This window comes from Pleurodeles waltl, chromosome 1_1 (genome assembly GCF_031143425.1).
Source record: "Pleurodeles waltl isolate 20211129_DDA chromosome 1_1, aPleWal1.hap1.20221129, whole genome shotgun sequence".
Taxonomy (NCBI): domain Eukaryota; kingdom Metazoa; phylum Chordata; class Amphibia; order Caudata; family Salamandridae; genus Pleurodeles; species Pleurodeles waltl.
This window is the reverse complement of record NC_090436.1, coordinates 808,839,736-808,866,807: the sequence shown is the minus strand read 5'-3', so window position 1 is coordinate 808,866,807 and position 27,072 is coordinate 808,839,736.

Here is a 27,072-nt window from a genome sequence, read left to right as displayed (position 1 = left end):
GAACGTGGTAAAAGTTTTGTCTCTGGTATTCATAGAAAACACACATCCTTAGGCAAGGACATTTTCTCAGAACATGAGCTGTTTTATTATATAAACACTTCCCTGTCCTTTACAATTTAGAGGGAGATTCCAGCCAGATGACCACAACTGTATGCTGATTGCTGAATGCTTCGCAATAGCTATCTATGCAGACTCCAGGCCTTTGCTCAGGTATGGGGGATGATGTCTTCCCAGGGGAACCTTAAGGGCAGAATCAGAGATTAACATGCTGTGCTCTATCATAACCTAGGTAGGAGTTAGTCCATAGATTTTAGTGACAACATGGTAGCATTATTTCTATGCTTTACTCTCCTTGTCACAATTCTAATTCTGTCATGCTGTATCGTCCTGGTTATTGCAGTCACGCTTTGTTATGTAAGATGAAGTTGCTTCATTAAAACCTTATTGAAACATATACTGCCTCTGTTTGTCATTGTATACGTGAGAACAATGTAAATGAGAGAAATGGATGAGACCTGAGTAACCACGATTTCCCTGAGGAATCAATTGTGTCATGCGCTCGGCTACCCTGCTCCCAAGTAGAAATGAGGCACTGTTAGTTAGCCGCAGCAAAACCCGGATTAGGGCGACAGGTGTCACCTGTAGTGGGTTAGACTCACTCTCCCACACCACAGGCGATTCTGTCTCTCAAATCCAGTAGTCTCATTAGAATAATGAGAGCCTACATGATGTGGCACCCCCAACGTTTGGTAAAGCTCTAATTGTCGCGTCCTCCTGAGTATCTCTGTCTCACTATATACAAAGACACTTCAAGTACTATATACGGAGACGTCCGTGGTATTGAGGATTTCCTCCTCAGCTAAGTAGGGAACACCTAACTAAAGTTGTAGGTTGTTCAAGCTTGAACTCTAAAAGGATAATCCCCATTTGGTGTGCCTTCTCTGAACAAATTGACCTTTCATTATGGCGAATCCACAACAGGTAGCAATTGCAGTCAATATGAGACCACCCCTTACTGCACATTTATTAGTACATGGCCTCATGGCCCAGGGGGGTCCAGTCACATTTGTTGTTGACCCACACGCAGCTCATAGAACAGAACTCTTTTATTCTTGGGTCACATTTCCAGCAGTTGATGGGAACACAAATACATTTCATCACTATACACCTGCAAACGCACCTGCACTATACAGAGCACATGCATATTTAGAAATACCTCTATCTTATCAAGAACATAATAATTGGTTTGATGGTGCCTGACCCCGCACAATTTTACACGTTAGGTTAGGTCCTTTAAGTAATGATGGTCCTACCTGGCCTTTGTTGGCCACATATACACTTCACCCTACTGCAGCAAACCTCACAGCAGCTGAAGTCCGTCGCTTATATGCTGAGCTGACAACAATATGCAGACGATTAGTACAGCTTGCAACGCAAACATTGAACACAAACCCAGCACGCACTGCACCAGTGCAACCACATGCAGTGACAACTGGCATTAACCCTGTGACTGTACATTCTATTATGGGTAAAGTACCCGACAAACGAGAAGAAATTCTGTTTCGGTTAGCTCAAAAAATAAATGCGCTGAAAGCAGTATTTCCCCATATGGGACCTCAGGATAAACCAGAATATTAACTATGTGCTTGCCATTTGGGATGGTTCCCACAGTAGACAACTGTAATACATGGGGAACAGTATTTGCCACATTCTATACTACCACACACGGTACTCCGACACTTGCCAATTTACCGGAAGTGTTGAAACAAATTCAAGATGAATACGTGGCTGCCCCAGCCCTGTACTTGCGGATGCAACTAATGGGCAACTTTGCCACGGTATCCTCAATTATATTAAGTAACCTTAAAGGGGAAGCGTCGCACTAGCAGTGCACATGCGGCTCCGGGATGTTCCTCCACAGGACCAAGAACGTGAGCTGCCAAAGATTACTGCAGAGACCTACTCTAGTATGGGTCGAGATAGTCTGGGGCCCAGACCAACAAAACCACAATTCCAGGGTAAATCTAATAAAGATTTTACCAAGCAAGCTCCTGAGGGTAATAAGAAACGCTGGGACAAAAAACAACAAACTCCTAAAAAAGAAAGGGGAGAATCTCTGTACACAGAGACCCCACAAAATAGATATAATCTCAGGAATAGAGACAATATAAAAACGCCTGACAGATATCAATATCCTGATACATGCCAATCTCGTTCCTTTCAGGACTCATCGGAAAAACGCAGTGAGAGAGGTGGGCGGTCAGAGCAAAGAACTGAGTACGTGAAACCAAGACAGGAATCACAACGCTCAACAGAGGATTCTGTTAAAAAGGAAGAGAAACCTCCCCAACAAAAACCCCAATTTAAAATGAAAAAAGTGGCAGCAGTTGTAGTTTGACATGCCACTCAAGAAGAGGGCTCTCTTGAAGAACAAGAAGTGAGCATTAGTGCTACTGGACAGCGCGGCAGAGGTCACAATAGTTCGCCGGAATCTTCTAGAGCATCTGGAGGTGAAAGCAACTGATGACTTACTACAAGTAGAAACAGCGGCCATGCGTGTCTCCACACCTGAGAGGGTGTACAAAGTAACGTTACAGTTAGGAGGAGACATCAAATGCACAATAGACGCAATCTTTTGGGACCGCGTTGTGAATATATATGATATTTTGTTGGCCGAACAGGATTGGCCACCTGAATTTGTCCATACTTGCCCATATGGGGAAGATGTTATTAAACCTTCTTTCTCACCCCTTGTTCCAGAGGAGCTCGCAGAATCCTATGCCATTGATTGGGCATTGGCGCATGCACCTGCGTTTTATCACAACCATGTAGAATGGGATAAAGATTCCCCCTACCATGTAATCCCTATTAAAAATCAACCCCAACCTCAACCTCAATATCCAATAAAACATGATGCTAAAGCACCCGAGAGGGAAATCCTCACACAATTGGAGTACGAGGGAGTAATCGAACCCTGTGTCTCACCTATGAATAATCCCTTATTCCCAGTAGCTAAACTGGACCATTCATACAGAATATTCTTAGACTACAGACACTTAAAGAGCCATACATGCACATATGCTATACAAAACTCACATAGCACAGCACTCATGAACAACATAGAGCGAAAAAAATATAAAACAACACTGGACATTTCCAATGGTTTCTTCTGCCAAAATATAGCATCTGAAATTAGAGACTTAACAAGCTTCAGCGCACTATGCTCGTGTGACTTCAATATTGCATGACATTGACCCTGAAGCATTTTCCTATGTAGATGACATCTATCTTACGGATGATGAATTGCTGCAACATTTAAGATGGGTAGCCCGCATTGTTGCGGGATTTTCAGAGTGCGCTACAAATTAAATTTTAAAAAAACATAAATAGCCTCCTTAGCTGTTTCTGGGATATGAGCTATGAAGTGAGGGAAAGAGCCTAGCGCTACAATTCTTGGAAAAATGCGTACAGTTACAACTTCCAAATACCATTAAAAAACTCCAATCTCTATTGGGTTTCCTAAATTTTGGCAAAACTTACATTCCTGATTATGAATCACGCATAAAACCATTATATGACTTGATACGTCCTGACTTTTCAAGTAAATTCTGGACAGTCGAACACACACGCATCCTCAGAGCTTTGCAAACAGACATGCTTGCAGCACAACACTTACACACGAGGGACAACAAAACGCATTTGGTCATCAGAGTAATTGCTGGTGCCATTTGTTTCACCTATGTAACTTTCAATGAGGTGAGACAGTCCCGACTGCATACAAATCACATTTGTACTCAGCAGCAGAACAACGCTTTGCTCCCACTGAGAACATTCTCACTGCTGTACAGATGGCTGTCATTAAAGAAAGACCTCTGGCCCAAGGCAAATGCATTATTGTCGTCTCTCCAATACCGGCCCTTGAGGCTGTTACCAAATCCAGCATTCCAAATGCCAAAGCATTACATCCACGTTGGATTCAATGGGCAACGTCATTGACAGCCACTGATGTAGACTATATTTTTGACCCAAAATTACAAACTCAAGAATTTTTGCAATATGAACTAGAATAGACAGTTCCAGCAAACACACTGCCTATTGATCAGTAATAAAGAGTTATGTACACTGATTGCTCAGCGCAACCTGCAATTGGCACAAAGCATCACTACTCCGCTGCTTGCGCAGTCGTAAGTGGCTACATGAAGGATAATACATTTTGTCCCCAGCATACATTTACTCAAGCCCTAGGGGATTGCACAGCACAACTAGCAGAGCTCAAGGCTCTGGTGATGGCACTGGAACATACGGATCCTGCATATATAATGCTGATTGTTTGTGATTCGTACTACTGTGTCCAATCCTTCCATGAATACCTGCATTACTGGCACCAGAATGGGTTCAGAGATTCTAAAGGCAACACCATTAAACACAGACTTCTGTGGGGGAAAGTAGCGGATATGAAGGAAACGCTACCAAATGTCCATGTTGTACATACACTTGGACACTAGCGCGTTGGAATGCACATTGCTGGAAACACGCTGGTCGATGAAGCCACAAAGTCAGCAGAAGCTACGGCCACTGTTGCTGCAGTAGCCCGCTCAGGAGCAAAACCGGACAATGACATATGGGCTGCCATGAAAGCTACGGCTGAAGGGACGCCCTACCCAAAAGCATTTCCTGCTAAATATTCCTACCGAATGGGAGGCTGCCTAGACGCTGAAGTAAAAATACCAGGTGTAGAGGTTCGAGTAATTCCCAACAAAGATATAAGATCAGAGTTGATTAAAGCAGCACATGAGGGGGTAGAATCTGCCCATGCTGGTGTGACGGATACAATATCATTGTTACAAGCAAGTTATTGGTAGCCAGATCTGTCCAAAGAGGCCAAGCAGTCTGTCCTTTGTTGTGACATCTGCCAACAAATTAAGGTTTCCACTGCCAAACGCCGACCGCAGACACCCCTCCTAATTTCAAACAAATCATTACAATGTATGTACTTGGACCTTTGTGGTCCTCTAACACCGGATAGTGCATACAAATATATTTCAGTCGCCATTGACTCTTTCTCCAGATTTCTATGGGTGTGGCCACAATGCTCAGCTGACGCTCAGACTGTTATTAAAGATTTGCGAGTCTTTATCAGTGCATATACAGTTGCAGCTTTCCACTCGGACCAGGGTCCTGCTTTTGCCTCAAGGGCTTTCAGGGATGCCATGGCTTCATTTGGGATCCAACTCCAGTACTCGTCTCCATTTCATCCTGAGGGAATTAGTGTCATGGAGCAACTAAACCGTGATTTAAAGCCGGCCTTAACAGCCAGAGTATTAGGTATGGGTCGGAGTTGGCTTAATCACCTGTATGAGTCCAGAGAGCACTTAACAATCTGCCTCGAAGGTCCCAGGGGGGTCATACTTCATATGAGTGCCTGTTCGGACCTCAAATGTATGTTCAAGATCTTGATGGTCCTGGCGTGGAGGTGGCAGAAACACCCTTTGACATAAATGAACGTGTCAATGTCTTACAGGAATTACAACAGTTTGGTGACAACAACGCTTCTGCCAGTGCTGCCTCTACAGGAATTAAGGATGTACCTGTAACACCTACAGGCTAGATTCCTAAAGCTGGGGATCTAGTATGTGAAAAGGTTGCTGTGAAAAAAGAGTTTAGTCCTTCTTACTGTGCACCGGTCCCAGTTTTGGGTGTATGCGGTACCAGAACTGTCATTCTACCATCGTTGGCTGGTGCTAAAGAAAACCGATTTGCAGCGATCAACAATGTCAAGTTACACCATGTGGCCGATACTGCACAGCAGACCAAAAGAACAGCTGAATCCCTCTCACTACTGGTCAAGACGTTCCTCTACAAGTTGTAAGCAGCACACTGACATCTTTCCGAGCTTGGAGAGGGTGGAAAATAATTTTGCATTAGTTCCACTGACATCTGTTTCAACAAACAATACAGAAATAATTGATTGATTTGACACAACTTCAACACAGATGGATGACATCATTTATTCTGAACCTCTTTGGGACACACCCACCGGTTCTCCACCTGCAAACATGGCTCCTGCTTTTGCACGGACTGCTTTCGGATACTTTAACGACATCAACGACACCGTTTCGGACTCATTCGCCTCTTCTACATTTGAACTTTCAAAAACACGTAAGCTTATAAACTGGCTTAAAGCAACTTACGTTATTTTTCCATGGAACTATCTGTGGCTTTCTTTGACTGTACTGGCTTTCCTACCTTGGATTGTGTTTGTTTTAGCATTCTTTTTATTAATATATAGTAATTTTCTTCCTGAAAGATCAACAGTTGAATTGGTGGATGAGATCCTAAAATCACATATTTCTTCTCACAAGGCCAGTAGAGACTTGTCTTTTGTGAACATTTCTTCTACACCAATTCCGGATGGAATTGTTTGAGATAAAGTAACATTGTTATATACGGCCCCACAGAGGTCATTCAAATACCATGGCCCATATTTATACTTTTTGACGCTAAACTGCGCTAACGCAGTTTAGCGTCAAAAAATTTAGCGCCGTCTAACGCCATTCTGAAGCGCCATGTGGGCGCCGTATTTATGGAATGGCGTTAGCCGGCGCTAGCAGACCGGCGCTGCCTGGTGTGCGTGGAAAAAAACCACGTAGACCAGGCAGCGCCGGCGTAGGGGGAAAATGGCGTTAGGGCGTCTTAAAATGGGGCAAGTCAGGTTGAGGCAAAAAAATCGCCTCAACCCGATTTGCGCCATTATTTTCGACGCCCAGACGCCATTTAAATGACTCCTGTCTTAGTAAAGACAGGAGTCATGCCCCCTTGCCCAATGGCCATGCCCAGGGGACTTATGTCCCCTGGGCATGGTCATTGGGCATAGTGGCATGTAGGGGGGCACAAATAAGGCCCCCCTATGCCACCCAAAAAAAATTAAAAAATATAAAAAATTATACTTACCTGAACTTACCTGAATGTCCCTGGGGTGGGTCCCTCCATCCTTGGGTGTCCTCCTGGGGTGGGCAGGGGTGGCAGGGGGGGTCCCTGGGAGCAGGGGAGGGCACCTGTGGGCTCATTTTGAGCCCACAGGCCCCTTAACGCCTACCCTGACCCAGGCGTTAAATAGTGGCGCAAATGCGGGGTTTTTTGACCCGCCACCTCCCGGGCGTGACTTTTGCCCGGGAGTATAAATACGACGCATTTGCGTCGCCGTCATTTTTTTAGACGGGAACGCCTTCCTTGCATCTCATTAACGCAAGGAAGGCGTTCACGCAAAAAAATGACGCTATTTGCCCATACTTTGGCGCTAGACGCGTCTAACGCCAAAGTATAAATATGGCGTTAGTTTTGCGCCGAATTTGCGTCGAAAAAAACGACGCTAATTCGGCGCAAACGGAGTATAAATACGGGCCCATATGTGTTTAAACTTTCAATGAACAATGTAATAATACCCAGAGATGATTCGGATGTGAAAACAGTTGATTCTATGATGACTGAATTGCAGTATTACACTGTATTTGAAAACGAAGATGGTTGCCAATCTAAAGAGAATTATGGTGATATGTTTTGCTATAATTATTATGGGTACCATTTCATCCACAGAGCGAGTACCCCAAACACTGTTTTTAATTACACACAATGGGAACATTGCCCAACTCCACCACAAGGGAGTTCTAAAACATACTCTGAAAAATTGGCATATTTTTCTGGGCGCAATGTTAAGAATGCTGAGTCATGTTATTTTAAATTGCCATCGATAGAAAATGTACGCATATTATTGACAAATACGGAATGTATTTATTTGGATTCATTTGTTTCCCGGTTGACTATAGAAGGCTATGAACATTGGCTGAGGTCGATTGACTTAAAAAGTGTGTGGGGAACTAGACACTGGCAAATACGGGGGAAGGAAGCTTTATTTAGAGCACGCCTGATACCTGTTCAAATTACATTTTTAAATGAAACTGTACAACAAGCAAGTTGTTTAGGCCTAGCTTAGATTAAGGAATTAAATGCACCCAGTATTCCTGCTCCTGCAAAATTTCATAAATGGCAAAAATATATCAATGCAACTGAAGATCAGCTCGATGAATGGGTCCAGAATGGCACAGTTAATGTTTCACTGTCACGTTCTGGCAGGTGGTTATTGTGGCCAATGGATACCAATGGTTGTCATCAATGTTTTATAAACTCCACAGGGGGTGTTAGAACTAGTAGGCCGGACCCTCCCTATATATCATCCGAACATATTGGTATAGTAACAACAAACAGTGTAGGGAAACTATGCCAACTATGGTTGAAGAGTTCCTCACTAGATGTGGTTAGAGAACACCTCAGTCTCCTGACTAATAACACTGACTTACAGGACTTCCTGTTAGGCCCCAGAAAACAATGCAGAAAGCGCTTCTTATATGAAATATATAATGAAATTTAGAAGCTTTCCCAACAAGAAACTGCTGCCCAGTTAAGGCAAATAGACCAGGAAAATCTACAGAAGGCATTATCTGTTGTAGATAATGGGATTAATACCCTGTCCGACTGGATATATACCCTAAATAACATTGTCTCTTCTGCGATAGACATAATACAAAGTGGTATGTCTTTTTTACACCATGGGCAGAGTCAACTAAGGTCCATTATGCAAACACTAAAGGCAGGTCACGTTCCCTGGCAACACGTTAGCGCAAGGGATATATTTTCTACATGTAACTTAACGTGACAACAACAAATAATGGCTAAGAAAGAAGCGACTCATGTCATGCTAAACATCGAAAAGTTAGAAAAGTTGCTTTTTACTGTGGCTGAAATACCATCTGCTGAATGGTCAATACATGGGGTCATTAAACTGCCTATTTCAACACCACAATTCACGTCATGTTTAACCACTTCGCTGCCAGGCCTTTTCCCCTCAGGTGCCAGGCCTTTTATTTGGGCTATTTGGGGCAGTTCGCACTTAGGCCCTCATAACGTTTTGTCCACATAAGCTACCCATGTCACATTTTTTTCCTTTTTTTCCAACATTCTAGGGATTCTAGATGTACCCAGATTTTGTGGGTTCCCCTGAAGGAGACCAAGATATTAGACAAAATACAGCGAAAATTTCATATTTTTCTTTTAAATGGAAAAAAGGGCTGCAGAAGAAGGCTTGTGTTTTTTCCCCTGAAAATTGCATCAACAAAGGGTTTGCGGTGCTACAATCACCATCTTCCCAGCTTTCAGGAAAAGGCAGACTTGAATCAGAAAACCACATTTTTCAACACAATTTTGGCATTTTTCTGCGACATACCACATTTTTACAATTTTTTTGTGCTTTCATCCTCCTTCCACTTAGTGACAGAAATGGGTGTGAAACCAATGTTGGATCCCAGAAAGCTAAACATTTCTGAAAAGTAGACAAAATTCTGAATTCATAAAGAATAATTTGTGTAGTTGCTACAAGGGTTTCCTACAGAAAATAACAGCTGAATTAAAAAAATATTGAAATTAAGGTGAAAAAAACAGCCATTTTTCTGCACGTTTTACTATGTAACTTTTTCTGGCGATGTCAGATTTTTTAAAGCAGTATACCATTACGTCTGCTGAACTCTTATGGTTCCGGGGCTATATAGAGCTTGTAGGTTCATCAAGAACCCTAGGTACCCCGAGCCAATAAATGAGCTGCACCTTGCAACAGGTTTTTGTTAGAAATGGGGTCTTTGGTTGACAGTCAGGTTACCCCCCGTTCAAGCAAGGACCCTCACTCTAGTCAGGGTAAAAGAGAATCACCCTCCGTTAACCCCTGCTTACCCCCTTGGTAGCTTGGCAGAGCAGTAGGCTTAACTTCAGAGTGCTAGTATTTGTACCAACACACACAGTAACTTAATGAAATCACTACAAAATGACACAACACCAGTTTAGAAAAATAGGAGATATTTATCTAAACAAAACAAGATCAAAATGACAAAAATCCGACTTACACAAGTCAGGTTATGAATTTTTAAAAATTAAACTAAAAAATAGCACTTAGAAACACAAAATGCTTAGATGGGGTGTTAGCACGGCGTTGTGATGGAGTCGTTCCCAACAAGCGGCGCCGGACACGGTCTAATAATAAGAGAAAAGGGTAGAAAAGGCCTAAAAATATTTTGCCTCCCTGGGGAGCAACCCTTGCCTCATTCAATAATATAGAAAAAAAGATCCCTGGTGTCTAGTGGTTTCTTCCCCCCTTGGGGGCAGATTGGTCTAATAAATGGGGGGCAGAAATGGCGTAAGAGTAATTTTGCCCCCGGGGAGTGACCCTTGCCTAAGGATTCGCTCCCCACTTAGAAAAAAATAAAATAAAAAGAATTATCCCTGGTGGGGTTCTGCCCCCTCCAGGTCTGGGGGCAGATAGGCCTAATTATAATAGGCCAATCTGCTCGCGGGGGGTCAGAAAAGGCCTAAAAATATTTTGCCCCCCTATGGAGCGGACCTTGCCCAAGGGGCCGCTCCCCTCATTCAATAATATATATTTTAAAAAATCCCTGGTGTCTAGTGGTTTCTGCCCCTCTTGGGGCCGATCTGCCCCCAAATGGGGCAGAAATGGCCAAAGAGTAATTCTGGCCCCCGGGGAGCATCCCTTGCCTAAGGGGTCACTCCCCACATATAAAAAAATAAAAAAGAATCCTGGTGTCTAGGGGTTTCTGCCCCCCCGGGCAGATCGGCATAATTATAATAGGCCAATCTGCCCCCAGGGGGGGCAGGAAAGGCCAAAAAACATGTCCCCCCCAGGGAGTGGCCCTTGCCCAAGGGGCCGCTCCTCTCATTCAATAATGTATAAAAATAAAAAACTCCCTGGTGTCCAGTGGTTTCTGCCCCCCTTGGGGGCCGACTGGCCTAATAAAAATAGGCCGATCTGCCCCCAAGGGGGAGCAGAAATGGCCTTAGAGTAATTTTGCCCCCCCCCCCCCCCCCTGGGGAGCAGCCCTTGCCTAAGGGGTCGCTCCCCACATATAAAAAATAAAACATTAAAAAAATAAATTATCCCAGGTGTCTAGTGGTTTTTGCCCCTCTTGGGGGCAGACCGGCCTAATTGTAATAGGCTGATCTGCCCCCGGGGGGACAGGAATGGCCTAAAAATAATTTGCCACCCTTGGGAGCGACCCTTGCCCAGGGAGCCGCTCCCCTTATGCACACAAATAAAATAAAATAAAATCCCTGATGTCTAGTGGGCATTTCTGCTGCCTGATCGCATCGCAATCGGGCAGCAGAAATGCTGAGAAAGACATCAAAGGAAAGGAAAGGCCTTTTCTTTCCTTTGATGCCTTTCTCGGCCCCTCCACGTGATCGGAGGAGAAATGCAAAAGCTCCCTTTCCCATTCAATGGTTTGTAAACAGCTGTCCTTGCACAGGCCGTGTAACGCGTCTGTAGTGAACTTGGCTTATTATCTGAAGGGAGTTCCAGTCCCCTTGATTAGACCTACGTTCCAGGTGTTTTCAAATGGCAGCTATGTTCTCCTCAATAGTGAAGCCTGTTGTAGGATGCGAGCCGGAATGGTTTATGTTGTTTCGGTTTCTAAGATTGTTACATGCTGAGGGAACGTACTTTTTCCTCCCACTAGACTGAAAGAGTTAGCTAACATTTGGCCCCATTTTGCTACTTCTAATGTGAATTTTGACAAGTTGAGCAGACTCAAAGCTTTACTGTTCCAAAAACATGTGGCCCTCATATCTGCACGCGAGACCTACGCACTTCAGGTGGCAAGGTCATCAGCAGAGATACAGTCCCTTTTATGTACCAACTTTCCGAGCCATTTTGGTGAACTCATGGGATGAATATTTAATGCATCCAGTACTACTGAAATCGCAAATTTCTTTAAGGCTGTTGGTTCTGGTTTTGTTCACACCTTCTCCTCCATATTCGGTTTAATACCATCAGCCATCCACTCAATATTCTCCAGTATTTTCGGGGGATTTCCAATAACTTTGGCTATAATAGTTGCCATTTTACTATTGCTACTTTTTATGCACAATGGCAGTCCCAGCACAACAAGGAGGAAAGATAGCAATCCCACCAGCGCAACTGTGTCTTGAACACATGATGCCATACTTTGGAGAAACACTCCTGGAGCAATTGGAGTGTGACTGGTCTCAGTCACTCAGACCGGTTTTGCATTGTGTGCAGCCCGTGTTTCGGTGCCTTTGGTGCTCGTACGAACATGCACTAGAAGTTTGTCTTTCTACGCATCGCTTGCTTTCATTGGACGCTGATTTGTTGATGTTCTCGCTGAGGGTTCATTACCGGACTTGCGCGTTGAGGGTGCGTTTGCTACAGAAAGCTGCTTATGAGTTGCCCTTCCTGGAGGATGCGGCTGTGAACTCATTACTGGGAACACCACAGAAAGCTGCTGCCTTGGCTGAGGCTCAGGCTATGGAACACGAATGCTCCTTGGTCCTTCTTGGTGATGCATATCCAACTGTAACACCTGCCGAAGTGGAAGATTTCCTGTCTTCAATTGTCCCGGATTCTATTGGCAATTTCCAAAATGGCTCTGACTCTTGAAATTCGACCTTTTTATGCCACATGTTAGCATTGTTTTGTTATATATGCTCAAGTGTCCTTTTTACTTGTCGTTATTGATTTTTTTTTATATATATCTAAGGTTGAGTTTTATTAGCTTTTATACATACTTAGGCTTTGAACCACCTTCAACCGACAAGGGGAGGGTGTTGTGTAGCCATTTTAGTTATAGCTTCATACACGTTATTTTAGCACACTAGGCTTGCCGCTGTGCACTTTAACCTAGATGTATATTATTCAGCTTTGTTTATTGTTTTAACAATAGCCACTTTTGCAGTCTTGTTTTATTTCTTTCTATCTAGCTGTTCTTGCTTAGGCCAGCACTACGACATTCTTGTTCATTCTGTGCTTCTTTCAAGGCTGCAGAAAGATAGGTTGCCGGTGAACGTGGTAAAAGTTTTGTCTCTGGTATTCATAGAAAAACACACATCCTTACGTAGGGACATTTTCTCAGAACATGAGCTGTTTTATTATATAAACACTTCCCTGTCCCTTACACGTTAGAGGGAGATTCAAGCTGGATGAACCCAACTGTATGCTGATTGCTGAACGCTTCGCTACAGCTGCTTATGCAGACTCCTGGCCTTTTGATCAGGTATGGGGGATGATGTCTTCCCAGGGAAACCTGAAGGGCAGAATCAGAGCTTAACATGCTGTGCTCTATTATAACCTAGGTAGGAGTTAGTCCATTGATTTTAATGACAATATGGTAGCGTTATTTCTATGCTGTACTCTTCTTGTCACAATTCTAATTCTGTCATGCTGTATCTTCCTGGTTATTGCAGTACATGCTTTGTTATCTAAGATGCAGTCGCTTCATTAAAATCTTATCTAAACCTATACTGCCTCTGTTTGTCATTGTATACGTGAGACTAATGTAACTGAGAGAAACGGATGAGACCTGAGTATCCACGATTTCCCTGAGGAATCAATTGTGTCATGCGCTCGGCTGCCCAATCAGCCCTGCTCTCGGGTAGAGATGATGCATTGCCTGTTAGCCAGAGCAAAACTAGTATTAGGGCGACAGGTGTCACCTGTAGTGGGTTAGATTCAGTCTCCCACACCACAGGCGATTCTGCTGCTCAAATCCAGTAGTCTTATTAGAATAATGAGAGCCTATGCGACAAGTTATCCACAACATTATACTTATAATGCGTAAAAGGTTTTATCCCAGCATAACTGTATATCATAACTCTTCACAATTACACAGAAGTAAACGCCACACAAGGGATGGAGCGTGGGCATATTCGGGTGTGGTTTGCCTTGAGGGTTTCAATATGCTCACACAGACACGGACAGTCACGAACCACTCAAAAATCCTGGAATAGGAACAAAACGAGCCTAAACCTCGTGTTGGTGCAGGCTAAGGTGTTTTTCTGACCGAAAAAATATGTCTTGCCGGCAGAGGGAAAACACGGAATTAATAAATATTGTTATTGCACAGCAGGCCTGACTTTCCCCAGTCAGTGCGTAGTAATTGCAACCTGTAAAAAACAGGACACTGGGCATTGCTTAGTTTGTAAAAGAATGAGTTCTGGAGTGTAAAATTCTGGTGAAGCCAGCAGTTGGTGCAATTAAATGCTGGCGCAGAGAATATCAAGGCTGCGTAGTCTTAAATCCACCTCCAGCCTCTTTACTTCACTACCAGACACTCCCTGCCCCTTTCTCTTACTCTTGTAGGCTTCGCCTTTCTTCCTTTGTGAAGGATTTTCCGTTTTTCTCTTCCTCCATCTTTTTGCTTTGTGTGGTTTCCCCTCTGTTCTCTGTACACGTTTCGTGTGTAAAAATAACTGCCGGTTTCAAAAAATGAACACCCCCACCAGCTACCATCTGCTGAAATGAAGCACTGACAATGTCATTAGCGTGCCTTTAATACTGGGACCTGTAAAACTTTGCAGGACTACTGCTAATGTTTTTCAGTAAAAAAAATTAGCAAATCCACAACCGTTCGTAAAAGTATGGTTTTGTGAGCTGGGCTCGTGCAGGGGGTAAGGTACGGACAAAATGATTTGTCTTCCATAACTGAAAGCAGAATGAACAGGTTACAAGAATAGCTAGAAAAAAGTCACAGTAATCCATCACTGAAGGAAGTAATTTGAAAGTCAGACTCCAAAGGCATGAATGAGCACTCGTCTGATCAGAAGAGAACAGACTTCCTGAAACCAATCAGTTAACTAGCTCGTTCATAATGCAGTACCGCAGAGTTTGTACAGCAGCTTAAAGTGACTTTAGCGTGGGTGTTCCCCAGGCAAGGTTCTCCAAAAGAATACATGCAACTCAGAGAAACTCTAACATGAATAACCACAATGTACCCACTAAAGAAAAGTAAATGTTCTAGAAAGAAACTGTTTATGCCTGTAAGGCCAAAGTAACCATCATTTCACTTCCAGTTTTGGATGGGCGATTTCACTTTCACCTATCAAAGCACCATGATACAAACGTCGAGGTCTGTTAACCCCTTGCTGCGTGGCCTTTTCCCCTCAGGTGCCAGGCCTTTTTTTGGCTGTTTGGGGCAGTTCACGCTTAGGCCCTCATAACTTTTTGTTCACATAAGCTATCCACGCCAAATATGCGTCCTTTTTACCAGCATCTTAGGGATTCTAGAGGTACCCAGAGTTTGTGGGATCCCCTGGAGGAGACCAAGAAATTTGTAAAAATACAGCAAACATTTATTTTTAAACCACATTTTTCAACACAATTTTGGCATTTTACTGGGACATACCTCATTTTTCCTATTTTTTTGTGCTTTTAGCCTCCATCCAGTTAGTGACAGAAATGGATGTGAAACCAATGCTGGATACTGGATAGCTACACATTTCTGAAAAGTAGACAACATTCTGAATTCAGCAAAGGGTCATTTGTGTAGATCCTACAAGGTTTTCCTACAGAAAATAACAGCTAAGACAAAACAATATTGAAATGGAGGTGATAAAAACAGCCATTTGTCTCCACGTTTTACTCTGTATCTTTTTCCTGTGATGTCAGATTTTTTAAAGCCATATACCGTTGCATCTGCTGTACTCTTCTGGTTGCGGGGATATATAGGACTTTTGGGTTCATTAAGAACCCTAGGTACCCAGAGCCAATAAATGAGCTACACCTTGCAATGGGTTTTCATTCTATACCGGGTATACAGCAATTAATTTGCTGAAATATAAAGAGTGAAAAATAGGTATCACGGAAACCTTTGTATTTTCAAAATGGGCACAAGATAAGGTGTTGAGAAGCAGTGGTTATTTGCACATCTCTGAATTCCGGGGTCCCCATACTAGCCTGTGAATTACAGTGCATTTCTCAAATAGATGTCTTTTTTTAGACACTGTCTTACATTTGGAAGGCAAAAATGTAGAGAAAGAAAAGGGGCAATAACACTTGTTCTTTTATTCTGTGTTCCCCCAAGTCTCCCAATAAAAATGGTAACTCACTTGCATGGGTAGGCCTAATGCCCGCGACAGGAAACCCAACATGGACACATCACATTTTTACATTGAAATCTGACGTGTTTTGTGTAATGCGCCTAGCTGTGGATTTTGGCCTCTAGCTCAGCCGGCGCCTAGGTAAATCTACCAAACCTGTGCATGATTGAAAACTAGGCACCTAGGGGAATCTAAGATGGGGTGACTTGTGGGGCTCTCATCAGATTCTGTTACCCAGAATCCTTTGCAAACCTCAGAATTTGGCCAGAAAAAACACTTTTTCCTCACATTTTGGTGACAGAAAGTTCTGGAATGTGAGAGGAGCCACAAATTTCCTTCCACCCAGCGTTCCCCCAAGTCTCCCAATAAAAAAGGTACCTCAGTTGTGTGGGTAGGCCTAGTGCCCCTGCCAGGAAATGTCCCAAAACACAACGTGGACACATCACATTTTCCCAAAGAAAATAGAGCTGTTTTTTGCAAAGTGCCTAGCTGTGGATTTTGGCTTCTAGCTCAGCCGGCACCTAGGGAAACCTACCAAACCTGTGCATTTCTGAAAACTAGACACACAGGGAAATCCAGGATTGGGTGACTTGTGGGGCTCTCACCAGGTTATGTTACCCAGAATCCATTGCAAGCCTCAAAATATGGCCAAAAAAACATTTTATCCTCACATTTCAGTTCCAGAAAGTTCTGGAACCTGAGAGGAGCCACAAATTTACTTCCACCCAGTGTTCCCCCAAATCTCCCTATAAAAATGGCACCTCACTTGTGTTGGTAGGCCTAGTGCCCACGACAGGAAATGCCCCAAATCACAACGTGGACACATCACATTTACCCAAAGAAAACAGCTGTTTTCCGCAAAGTGCCTAGCTGTGGATTTTGGCCTTTAGCTCAGCCGGCACCTAGGGAAACCTACCAAACCTGTGCATTTTTTAAAACAAGACACCTAGGGGAATCCAGGCTGAGGTTATTTGTGGCGCTCTCACCAGGTTCTGTTACCCAAAATCCTTTGCAAACCTCAAAAGTTTGCCAAAAAAACACTTTTTCCTCACATTTCGGTGACAGAAAGTTCAGGAATCTGAGAGGAGCCACAAATTTCCTTCCACCCAGCATTCCCCCAAGTCTCCCGATAAAATGGTACCTCACTTGTGTGGGTAGGCCTAGTGCCCATGACAGAAAATGCCCCAAAACACAACGTGGACACAACTAATTTTCACACAGAAAACAGAGCTGTTTTTTGCAAAGTGCCTAGTTGTGGATTTTGGCCTCTAGCTCAGCCGGCACCTAAGGAAACCTACCAAACCTGTGCATTTCTGAAAACTAGACACCCAGGGGAATCCAGGATGGGGTGACTTGTGGGGTTCTCACCAGGTTACGTTACCCATAATCCATTGCAAGCCTCAAAATTGGGCCAAAAAAACATTTTATCCTCACATTTCAGTGACAGAAAGTTCTGGAACCTGAGAGGAGCCACAAATATCCTTCCACCCAGTGTTCCCCCAAGTCTCCCGATGAAAGTGGCACCTCACTTGTGTGGGTAGGCCTAGTGCCCGTGACAGAAAATGCCACAAAACACAACGTGGACACATCACATTTACCCAAAGAAAACACAGCTTTTTTTCACAAAGCGCCTAGCTGTGGATTTTGGCCTTTAGCTCAGCCGGCACCTATGGAAACCTACCAAACCTGTACCTTTTTTAAAACTAGACACCTAGGGGAATCCAGGATGGGGTGATTTGTGCCGCTCTCACCAGGTTCTGTTACCCCAAATCCTTTGCAAACCTCAAAAGTTTGCCAAAAAACACTTTTTCCTCACATTTTGGTGACAGAAAGTTCTGGAATCTAAGAGAAGCCACAAATTTCCTTCCACCCAGCGTTCCCCCAAGTCTCCCGATAAAAGGATACCTCACTTGTGTGGGTAGGCCTAGTGCCCGCGACAGGAAATGCCCCAAAACACAAATCGATCTGTTTTTGCAGGGTGGCACCTGCGTTTTCGGTCCTGCGCTCAGCAGCCATATAGGGAAACCTATCAAACCCAAACATTTCTGAAAACTAGACACATGAGGGAGTCCCGGGAGGTGTGACTTGCGTGGATCCCCCAGTGTTTTCTTACCCAGAACCCTCAGAAAACCTCAAATTTAGCTAAAAAATCAAATTTTCCCACATTTCTGTGTGGGATCACCACACCGGGGCAAATATCCTACCACTCAGCGTTCCCCTCAGTCTCCCGGTAAAAATGGTACCTCACATGTGTAGGTGGGCCAAATGCCTGTGACAGGGAAGAGCCAAAAACATGTTAAAATTGAGGGGGAACCAAAGCAGGTCCAAAAGGGCAGTTAGAAAAAAAACATTTTTAGGCTGACAAATGGGGCTGAATTTTTATCGGTAGAGATGAGACAATGGTGGGTGGTAGGAATTTTGTGGATTCCTGCAGATTCCGGAAGGTTCCATCACAAAAATGTGGGAAAAATGTGTGATTTCCAGCAAAGTTGGAGGTTTGCAGGGCATTGTGGGTAAGAAAATGGTGCGGGATGCATGTGAAGCACACCACCCAGATGTTTAGTTTTCAGATGTGTCTAGGTCTTGTGGACTTTTCTACATGGCAGTGTCCCAAAGTCCAAAAGTGAAGCCCTCACCATTCCAAGTGGGACGATTTTGAGAGTTAGACAAGCTCTCATGGCCCAAATGTAAAACCCAAACCCAAAATAATCAAATGTCCTCTTTCTTGCTGTGGAATAAGATGTTTTAGTGTGCGGGGGAGAGCCGAAGGACTGTTACCCCCTTCGGTTGGGGTGGGGGCATAACCATGCCCATACTGGTTGGTAGCCACCACCCCACTATTTTTTAGTTTTTTTTTCATTCCCTGGCATCTAGTAGGTTTTCTGCCCTCCCCCCGGGAGTGAATTAGGGGAAATTGCCCCATCTGCCCACCGGTTAGCATAACACCTTTGGCCCAATTTATTTGGGGTGGGGGTATAGCCATACCCCCACCCTCCTTTCTTGAAAACAAAATCTTCCCTGGTCTCTGGTTGGCTCTGTGCCCCCTTGGGGGCAGATGGGGCTTTGAAAAATAGGCTGATCTGCCCCCAAGGGGGGAGTGACCCTTGCCCAAGGGGCTGCACCCCCAAAGCAAAACACACACATACACACACACCAATCCCTGGTGCCTAAGTGGTTTCTGCCCCCCCCCCCTCGGGCAGATTGGCCTAAGATAAATAGGCCGATCTGCCTCCAAGGGGAGCAGAAATGGCCTAAAATAAATTTGCCCCTTAGGGGAGCGACCCTTGCCTAAGGGGTCTCACCCCTTGCATGAAATTGTCGCAAAAACAATAAATCCCTGGTGTCTAGTGGTTTGTGCCCCCCTTGGGGGCTGTTCGGCCTAAGAAAAATAAGCTGATCTGCCCCCAAGGGGGGCAGAAATGGCCTAAAATAAAATTGACCCCAGGGGAGCGACCTTTGCCTAATGGGTCTCCCCCAGTCTGTGCAGAAAAGGCCTTGAAAATAATTGCCCCCCTGGGGAGCGACCCCTGCCAAAGGTGTCGCTCCCCTTATGCCAATTTCCCTTTAAAAAATTATTCCTGTTGTCTAGTGGGCATTTCAGCAGCCGGATCGCTTCACGATCTGGCTGCTGAAATTCTCTGAGAGACATCAAAGGGAAGAAAATTCCTTTCCTTCCCTTTGATGCCTCAGGCCCCCATCACATGATCGGAAGAGAAATGCTTTTGCATTTCTCTTCCGATCCGCGCTGGATGCTGAGCTTCCAGGGCAGTGGGCCAGGCTCTGATGAGGTCTGCGCGCAATTGCACGCTGACGTCAACAGGCATCACTGGTGGAGGTCAAGGGGGTCGGGGGTAGAAGGGGAAGCGATTCCCCTTCCAGCCCTGCCACGGAGGGGGTGGGGGTGCAGCCCTTGGGGGGAGCGCTAGCGCTTCCCCTGAGGGCCAGTACTAGTAAGTAATGGTTACGTCTGTGGCGCCTCAACGCCGCAGCCACGGACATAACCATTACGTCCATGGCGCCCAAGGGGTTAAAAGGCATTCTGGAAAAAGATTAAAATGGGCACATAAGGTCCTATTCACAAAAGTAATTTGGAGTGCATAAAGTAGTACCCTGTAGTACTCTTTTACATAATGTCCTCTTCCTTTTGTGAATAGGGCCCAAAACACCTAAAATGGGAGTAAGATGGAAAAGGAATGGAATCAGAATAAAAAAGGACTTTGCTCCCTTTGCTCTTTTACTATTAGGGAGTTCACAAAGGCATCTAAAAGAATGTAAAAAGAGTACTCCTGCTGTACCACTACCAATATTAAAAAATGCTTTTGTGAATTAGCCCCAACATGCCTGTGCGTGTTTTTTTGTACCAATCAAAACTACATGCGAACTTTGCGAAATGATGCCCTTGCTTTAGGCAACTTATATTTGGATTGGTAGCATTCAAGATCATATGGGCCCTACTAAAAGTGACTGTCTAAAAAGCAAATTATTAGTATCAGTGTTGCCTTCCTGCAATTTTCCATGTCATAGCTGTATGTGTTCTTTATTTATTTCCATTAAATGCTATTTTTTATTTATTTATTTTTATTTATTTATTTATTATTTTCAGCAAAAAGCCATAGCAATTACTACAATTCGAAAGCTCTAAAAAAATACATTTTGTATGCCAAAATACATTTCATATACCAAAATATATTACATTTTCAAAAGTCAGAATCCAAGGCCTTAGGGTAAAAAAAAAAATTGACATTCAATCCATATGGTAAACAACCAATAGACTTCTCAATATGTTTCTCCATATATCTATGCCCATTACGGCGGTCCTTGCAGTTATTATTCTGATTTCACAAGGTAGGTGTTGGACTTGGCCCTAACTGAAGGGTCATCCCTAAACTTTTTGCCTTCATCCTCCTGTTTTTTCAACCAGTTTTGTTGAGCTTTAGGACTCTGCCCACTGTACCACTGCTCATCAGTGCTAAGGTGCTAGTACTCTCTCCTTTAAACATGGTGAAATTGACTTACACCCAATTGACACATTTAATTAACGTGCAAGTCCCTAGGAAGGTAGTACCACATGTACCCAGGACCTGTAAAATAAAGGCTACTCGTGGGCCTGCAGCACTAATTGTGCCACCCGCTAAAGTAGTCTTTTATACATGTGCCAGGCCTGCCATTGCAACCTGTGTGTGCAGTGTTAGACTGTCATGTCAACTTGGTAAAATAAACCTTTTGTCAGGCCTAAATCTTCCTTTTTGCACATATCAGTCACCGCTAGGGGATGCCCTTACTAGCCCATAGGGCTACTGCAAGGCCTGCCTCTCTCATATGACGACATTGGGTTCACCTATTACATTTAATAAGTGATAACTTTCAATTGGGAACAGGTCAAAAGTTTGATTTTGATGTCTATGTAATTGTAATTGAAAACCCTCTTTAATGGTAAAGTTGGATTTTAAATCACTGTTCTGAAAAAGTCACTTTTAGAAAGTTGGTATTTTCTTTTCCCATCTATTTGATGCCTGTTGCCTGTATCCTGGGTCATATGACTAGGTGCAGTTGGCAGTTGGCCATTGTGTATTGCTGCCAGACAGTGAGACAAAGGGAAATAGGTTTCGGCAGGATGGGCCATTTCTGACTTGATGAGGAGCAGAACTGTCACTTACCGCACTTGCTTATAACTTCTTGAGATGAGAACCTCCAGAACCTTCTCTTTCTTCAAAGTTGGCACCAGTTATAAATATTGGGCCCTTGGTCCCAACTCTTTAGTATACCTCTGGACCTGTGGAAGGCTCAGAAGAACTGATGTGCAAACAGGGCTCTGAAGGGCTCTGTTACCCTACTGTTTGCTACCCTGCTACATGAGTGAAAGAACTGCGCCAGTTTCTTCGTCCCAGGATCCTCAGAGTGACTACAAGGGCTTGTTGACTGGCCTCTTGAACAGAGCCTAAGGGACAGAAAAAGCCCCAACCATCTTGAACCCAGCACCTGTATTCTACTTGCAGTGAGTTTTGTTCCCCAAGTGGGCACGACCAGCTGCCGTCCTGTGAAGCAAAACCAGTGCAGCCTAATGCAACTCATCACAGCCACATTCAAACATTGCAATGAGATGTCTCACCGATGTCGGATCTCTCACTGTAATCCGCAGCTCCTTGTGACCGCAGCTGTGTGACTCATCCTTAACACAGGATCTTGTAATGCTCCACAAATCAGGATTCATGGAACTTTGTTCGGCAGGCCTTACTCGGTCCCTGTTGCACTCCATCGCGGTAGGCCTGAACTTGTGATTTTATCATGGTCCGGCATGACTAGATAACCACAGTTGGCACTTTTTACCTCTAGAAGCTATTTTTACCTAAAACTTTAACATTGCATATCTATGGTTCTACTGGTTAGATTTTTGTTGTTTGAATCTCAAATAATTTATTATATTTTATTCTATTTTTCTAAATTAGTCAGGTATTTTTCTTGTGTTGTGTTTTCACTTTATGATTGTTTGAAGTGCTGCATAAATACTTTACACATTCCCTCTAAGTTAAGCCTGACTCATTTTGTGCCAAGCTACCCGAGGGTTAAGCAAAAGTTAATTTGAGGTTTGCTTGTGTGTCACCCTGACAAAGATTACTGCTTCAGTAGGGTTTCACCCAGCCCTCAACCAGTAACCCAATTTCCACCATTAGGGTTAAAACATCTTCCCAGAGATGCATAATTTACCTCTATTCATTAGAAGGGTATTTTTATAAGCATCTTTTCCCAGAACATCTGGCTTTTAGAACTCAGAGTCATAAACAACAGAACCACTCAGTCTTGGCTATTCTTAATATTCTCTGGTGTCTGATTATTTACAAAGTATAAAAACTTTGATAAGGTTATAAAGTTAAAAGAGAGAGATAAATAGACAATGTACAAAAATGCATGATGATAGTGCAAGTACTGCTACTGCCTATGAAGTGCATCAGTCATATCTCATTGCCCCAATGTGACTGAGAGATAGTATAATACTTAATTAGGGATTAGTACACTAATCGCCTCGTTACGAGTTTGGCGGTCGGACCACCAGACCGCCTTGTTGGTGGTCCTGAAAAGGCCCCCATGTTGGTTGTCTTTCAGACCGCCCTATTACAAGTTATACAGGCAGGACCGCCGACTGCCAACCAAAAAAGGCAGACCACCAGTGGAACGGTGGCCTGGAAATAGGTGGTCCTACCTCCAGCGCCTACAACACAGAGACCAACTACTGAATTTGTTACAAGCACACAGTCACCATGGCAGACACCCATTGTGGTCAGCCAATGACGGTGCGAACCGCGGCAGTCCGCAAGTCGACAAAGTAATACGCAGCTGCACATTGGATGAATTTGAAAACAAAACAGCTGACACAAATTGCCACACTGGACATACCTGCAAAGGACACTATGAAACACAGCACTTCACAGGCCACAATCCTTTGCATTTTCAGAGCAAATCAAAGAAGCTAGAATGCTTTTTGTCCACAGGCGCCATATATTAGCCACCCCTTTTTTCACCATCCCATTGTACACCCTGCACACACTTTTGTCCATTTACACCCGATTGCACTTCCCCTGTTTAGTAAGTCATTGTCACCATATTTTTTTTTGTTCCACCATGTCACATTCCCAAAATCCTTGTTTTTCTGAAGATGAGGATGAAATCATAAGAGTAGAGCTGCGATTGTTTGGAGCACAAGTCCAGCATACTCCTCTCAGTAGGGAAATGGAAATGTCAGGCATGATAGTTGACAGAGTCAATGCTGTAGGTACCACCCTACGCACTAAAGGAGGACATTAGGAAGAGCTGGAACAACCTCAGGGGCAAGGTCCGTTCCCTGGTCTCCAGGGAGCAGCTGCAGGCCAAGAAGACTAGTTGTTTCCTTCCCAGTGCCCTACTACAACTCTTTCCTTGGGAAGAGAAGGTCTTGGCCATCCTGCATCCTGAGGGCTTAACAGGAATGCCTGGGGGAGTGGAGTCTGGTAAGTTACAATGCTAACAATTTCACCAAAATGCAATGTCATGCATGCTCACAGCTCACCTTTTGAATAATTTACTGTTACTCAACTCACCAGCCCAGTGTTCACCTGTCCATGGACCTCTGTTGCGCAACTCACAATTGATGTGTACTCACCTAGGGAGATGGCACTTGTATAAAGTGTGCAGTACAGGGACTGACATGACTCCAATTCCTAGCGGTCACTGTTTCCATAACTCCAAACTCCAAACCAGTGGTCACTTGTCCAAATACCCCTGTTTGTTATCTGTCAATTTAAGGGTATACACCAGGGACATAGCATTTATCAAGTGTGTGTAGTACAGGCACTGACATGACTACAATTCCCAGCACGCACTATTTCTGTAACCCCAAACACTAGCACAGTGGTCACATGCTACAGTACATCTGCTAGTGAACTCTCAATGGCAGTGTGCTCACCTTGGGGGAGAACATTGGTCAAGTGAGTATAGTAGAGAGCAGTGAGTGTAGTAGATAGAGTAACCTGATTCAGCTCACAGGAGGCACTGTTCCTCTAACGCCAAGCACCATCACAGTGGTCACATGTCCCAATACATCTGTTTCACAATTATCAATGGCAGTGTACTAACCTGGGAGGATAACATTTCTATAGTGTGTGTAGTAGAGAGAGTGACTTGAGTGCAACTCCCAGGAGGCACAGCTTATATAACCCCAAACACCAGCCCATCGTTCCCTTATCCAGAGACTCCTGTTTGTCAACTCCCAAATGAAGTTTATTCCCCTGGGAAGATAACATTGGTGAAGTGTGTGAAGTAGATGGAATAACCTGACTGCAACTCACAGGAGACACTGTTTCTCTAACTCCAAACACCAGAACAGCATTCATTTGGCTAAAGACCCCTGTTTGACAACTGTCAATGTAAGTTTACTCAGCTGGGAGGATACCATTTGTATAGTGTGTGTAGTAGAGGAAGTGACATGAATGCTAAGGCCAGGAGGCTCTGTCACTTCTACTCCACTCACCAGCCCAGTGTCCTCATCTCTAAAGACTCCTGTTTGATAGCTTACACATGAAGTGCTAGTCACCTGGGGGGATAATATTTGTATAATGTGTGTAGTACAGGAACCTACATGACTGCTACTCCCAGGAGGCTCTCTTACCATCACTCCAACCACCAGTCTAGTGTTCACTTCTCCAAATACTCTTGATTGGTAATTCACAAATGAGGTGTGCTCACCTAGGGCTATGACAATTATCAAGTGTATGAAGTAGATGGAGTGACATAACTGCTAAGGCCACTTTTACTCCACTCACCAGCCCAGTGTCCTCTTCTACAAAGATTCCTGTTTGGTAAGTCACACATCATTTGTGCTCACCTGGGGGAATGATATTTGTATAGTGTGTGTGGTACAGGGACTGACATGACTTCAACTCCCAGGAGGCTCTATTACTATCACTCCAACCACCAGCCCAGTGTTCTCTTCACCAAATACCCTTGTTTGGTAACTCACAAATGAAGTTTACTCACCTGTGGGGATGGCATGCATCAAGTGTATGAAGTAGAGGGAGTGACATGACTGCTGAGGCCAGAAGGCTCTGTTTCTATAACTCCAAACATAAGCCCAGAGTTCACATGCCCACATACCCATGTCTGTTAACTCTCAATTGAAGTTTACTCACCTGAGAGGATATCATTTGTATAGTGGTGGGAAGTAGAGGGAGTGACCGGAATGCAAATCCCAGTAGGCCATGAGTCTCTAACTCCAACCACGAAACCAGTGTTCATTTGCCCAAATCCATGTATTAGTGAACTCTCAAATGACGTTTACTCACCTGGGAGGATAACATTTGTCAAGTGTGTGTGTAGTATGGAGAGTGACATGACTGCAACTCCCAGGAAGCACTGTTTCTCTAACTCCAAAAACCAGACCAGTGGTCACTTGTCCAACTACCCTTGCTTGCTAACTCTCAATTGAAGTTTACTCACCTGGAACTGACCAAGATACAGATCATGCTCAATTCTGAGATGTGTTTGACTACCTAGCTCCATCATGACCTGCTAAACCAAGATGAAACTATTGAGGACAGGAAGGACAGCTTACCCAGTATGCAAAACAATGATCACAAAGGCCTCAAGATGCATACCCAGAATGGTATTGCCAGCAGACAGATTCACACTGCAATGACCACATGATGACTCCAGTCACATATACAACAAACTCATAGGTCTGCCTGCATCACAATCAACTAGGCCTCATAATGGCTAAAGACATATCTTGCCTAACCACTGTTTTGCCTGCACTGGAGGCAAGATGGCATTATCAGGCCATCCTCCCAAGGGCTAATGATTTGCACATTTCAGCAGCTGCTTCAGTTGAAATGATCTGGTATGCTCCACGAATGTCATGTTAATACAACCAATACCATGTGTATGTGCCACAATAGGATTAGCTGCAACTAACCATTCCACATGGTCTCTGCTTATTGTAATACTAACCTATTAGAGGTAGATGTCAGAATGCAACCAGTAACATTGTATCTTTCACGTCAACAGGTTGAGTTGCCACAGAAGAGACTGCCACTACCCCACTGGATGAAGCCCTCAGTGAAGAACACACTCCTGGACGTGGAGGACCCATCTGGGCAAACTGGTCAGACACAAACAGTGAGCCTCATTGTGGCCAAATCAACACCTCCTAGCCCGGTTGCCTCAACATCACATGCAGCCATTCGTCCCCCCAACCTGTGTACGAAGCACAGTGTCATCTTGTACTCCCCAGCCCTGGATCCTGAGTTGCAGCGCAACACTTTGGAAAATGAGGTTCCAGGACCCAGTTGGAGAGGGTACCCTGTGGCAAGGGCGCAGGCCTGTGGGGGTAGAGTGTGTAAGAGGGTTTCTGTGGGCCAGTGGGGTGAGGCCACTGAGGGTGCTCCTGGCCAGGTCCCCATCAGCCACATCTTGGTAGTCCATCAGGAGTCCCAAGAGGTGGTGGGCCAGGTCTTGACACCAAACATTTTATTCCAGTATACAGCACATAAGCTGTCTATATGTTTGGACTTTTTGAAACAAGAATGTGTGACTCATACTGAGTCAAAATACATATTCCAAGGTACAGCCCCCCAGACCACAGAAGAAAGGGATTTATCA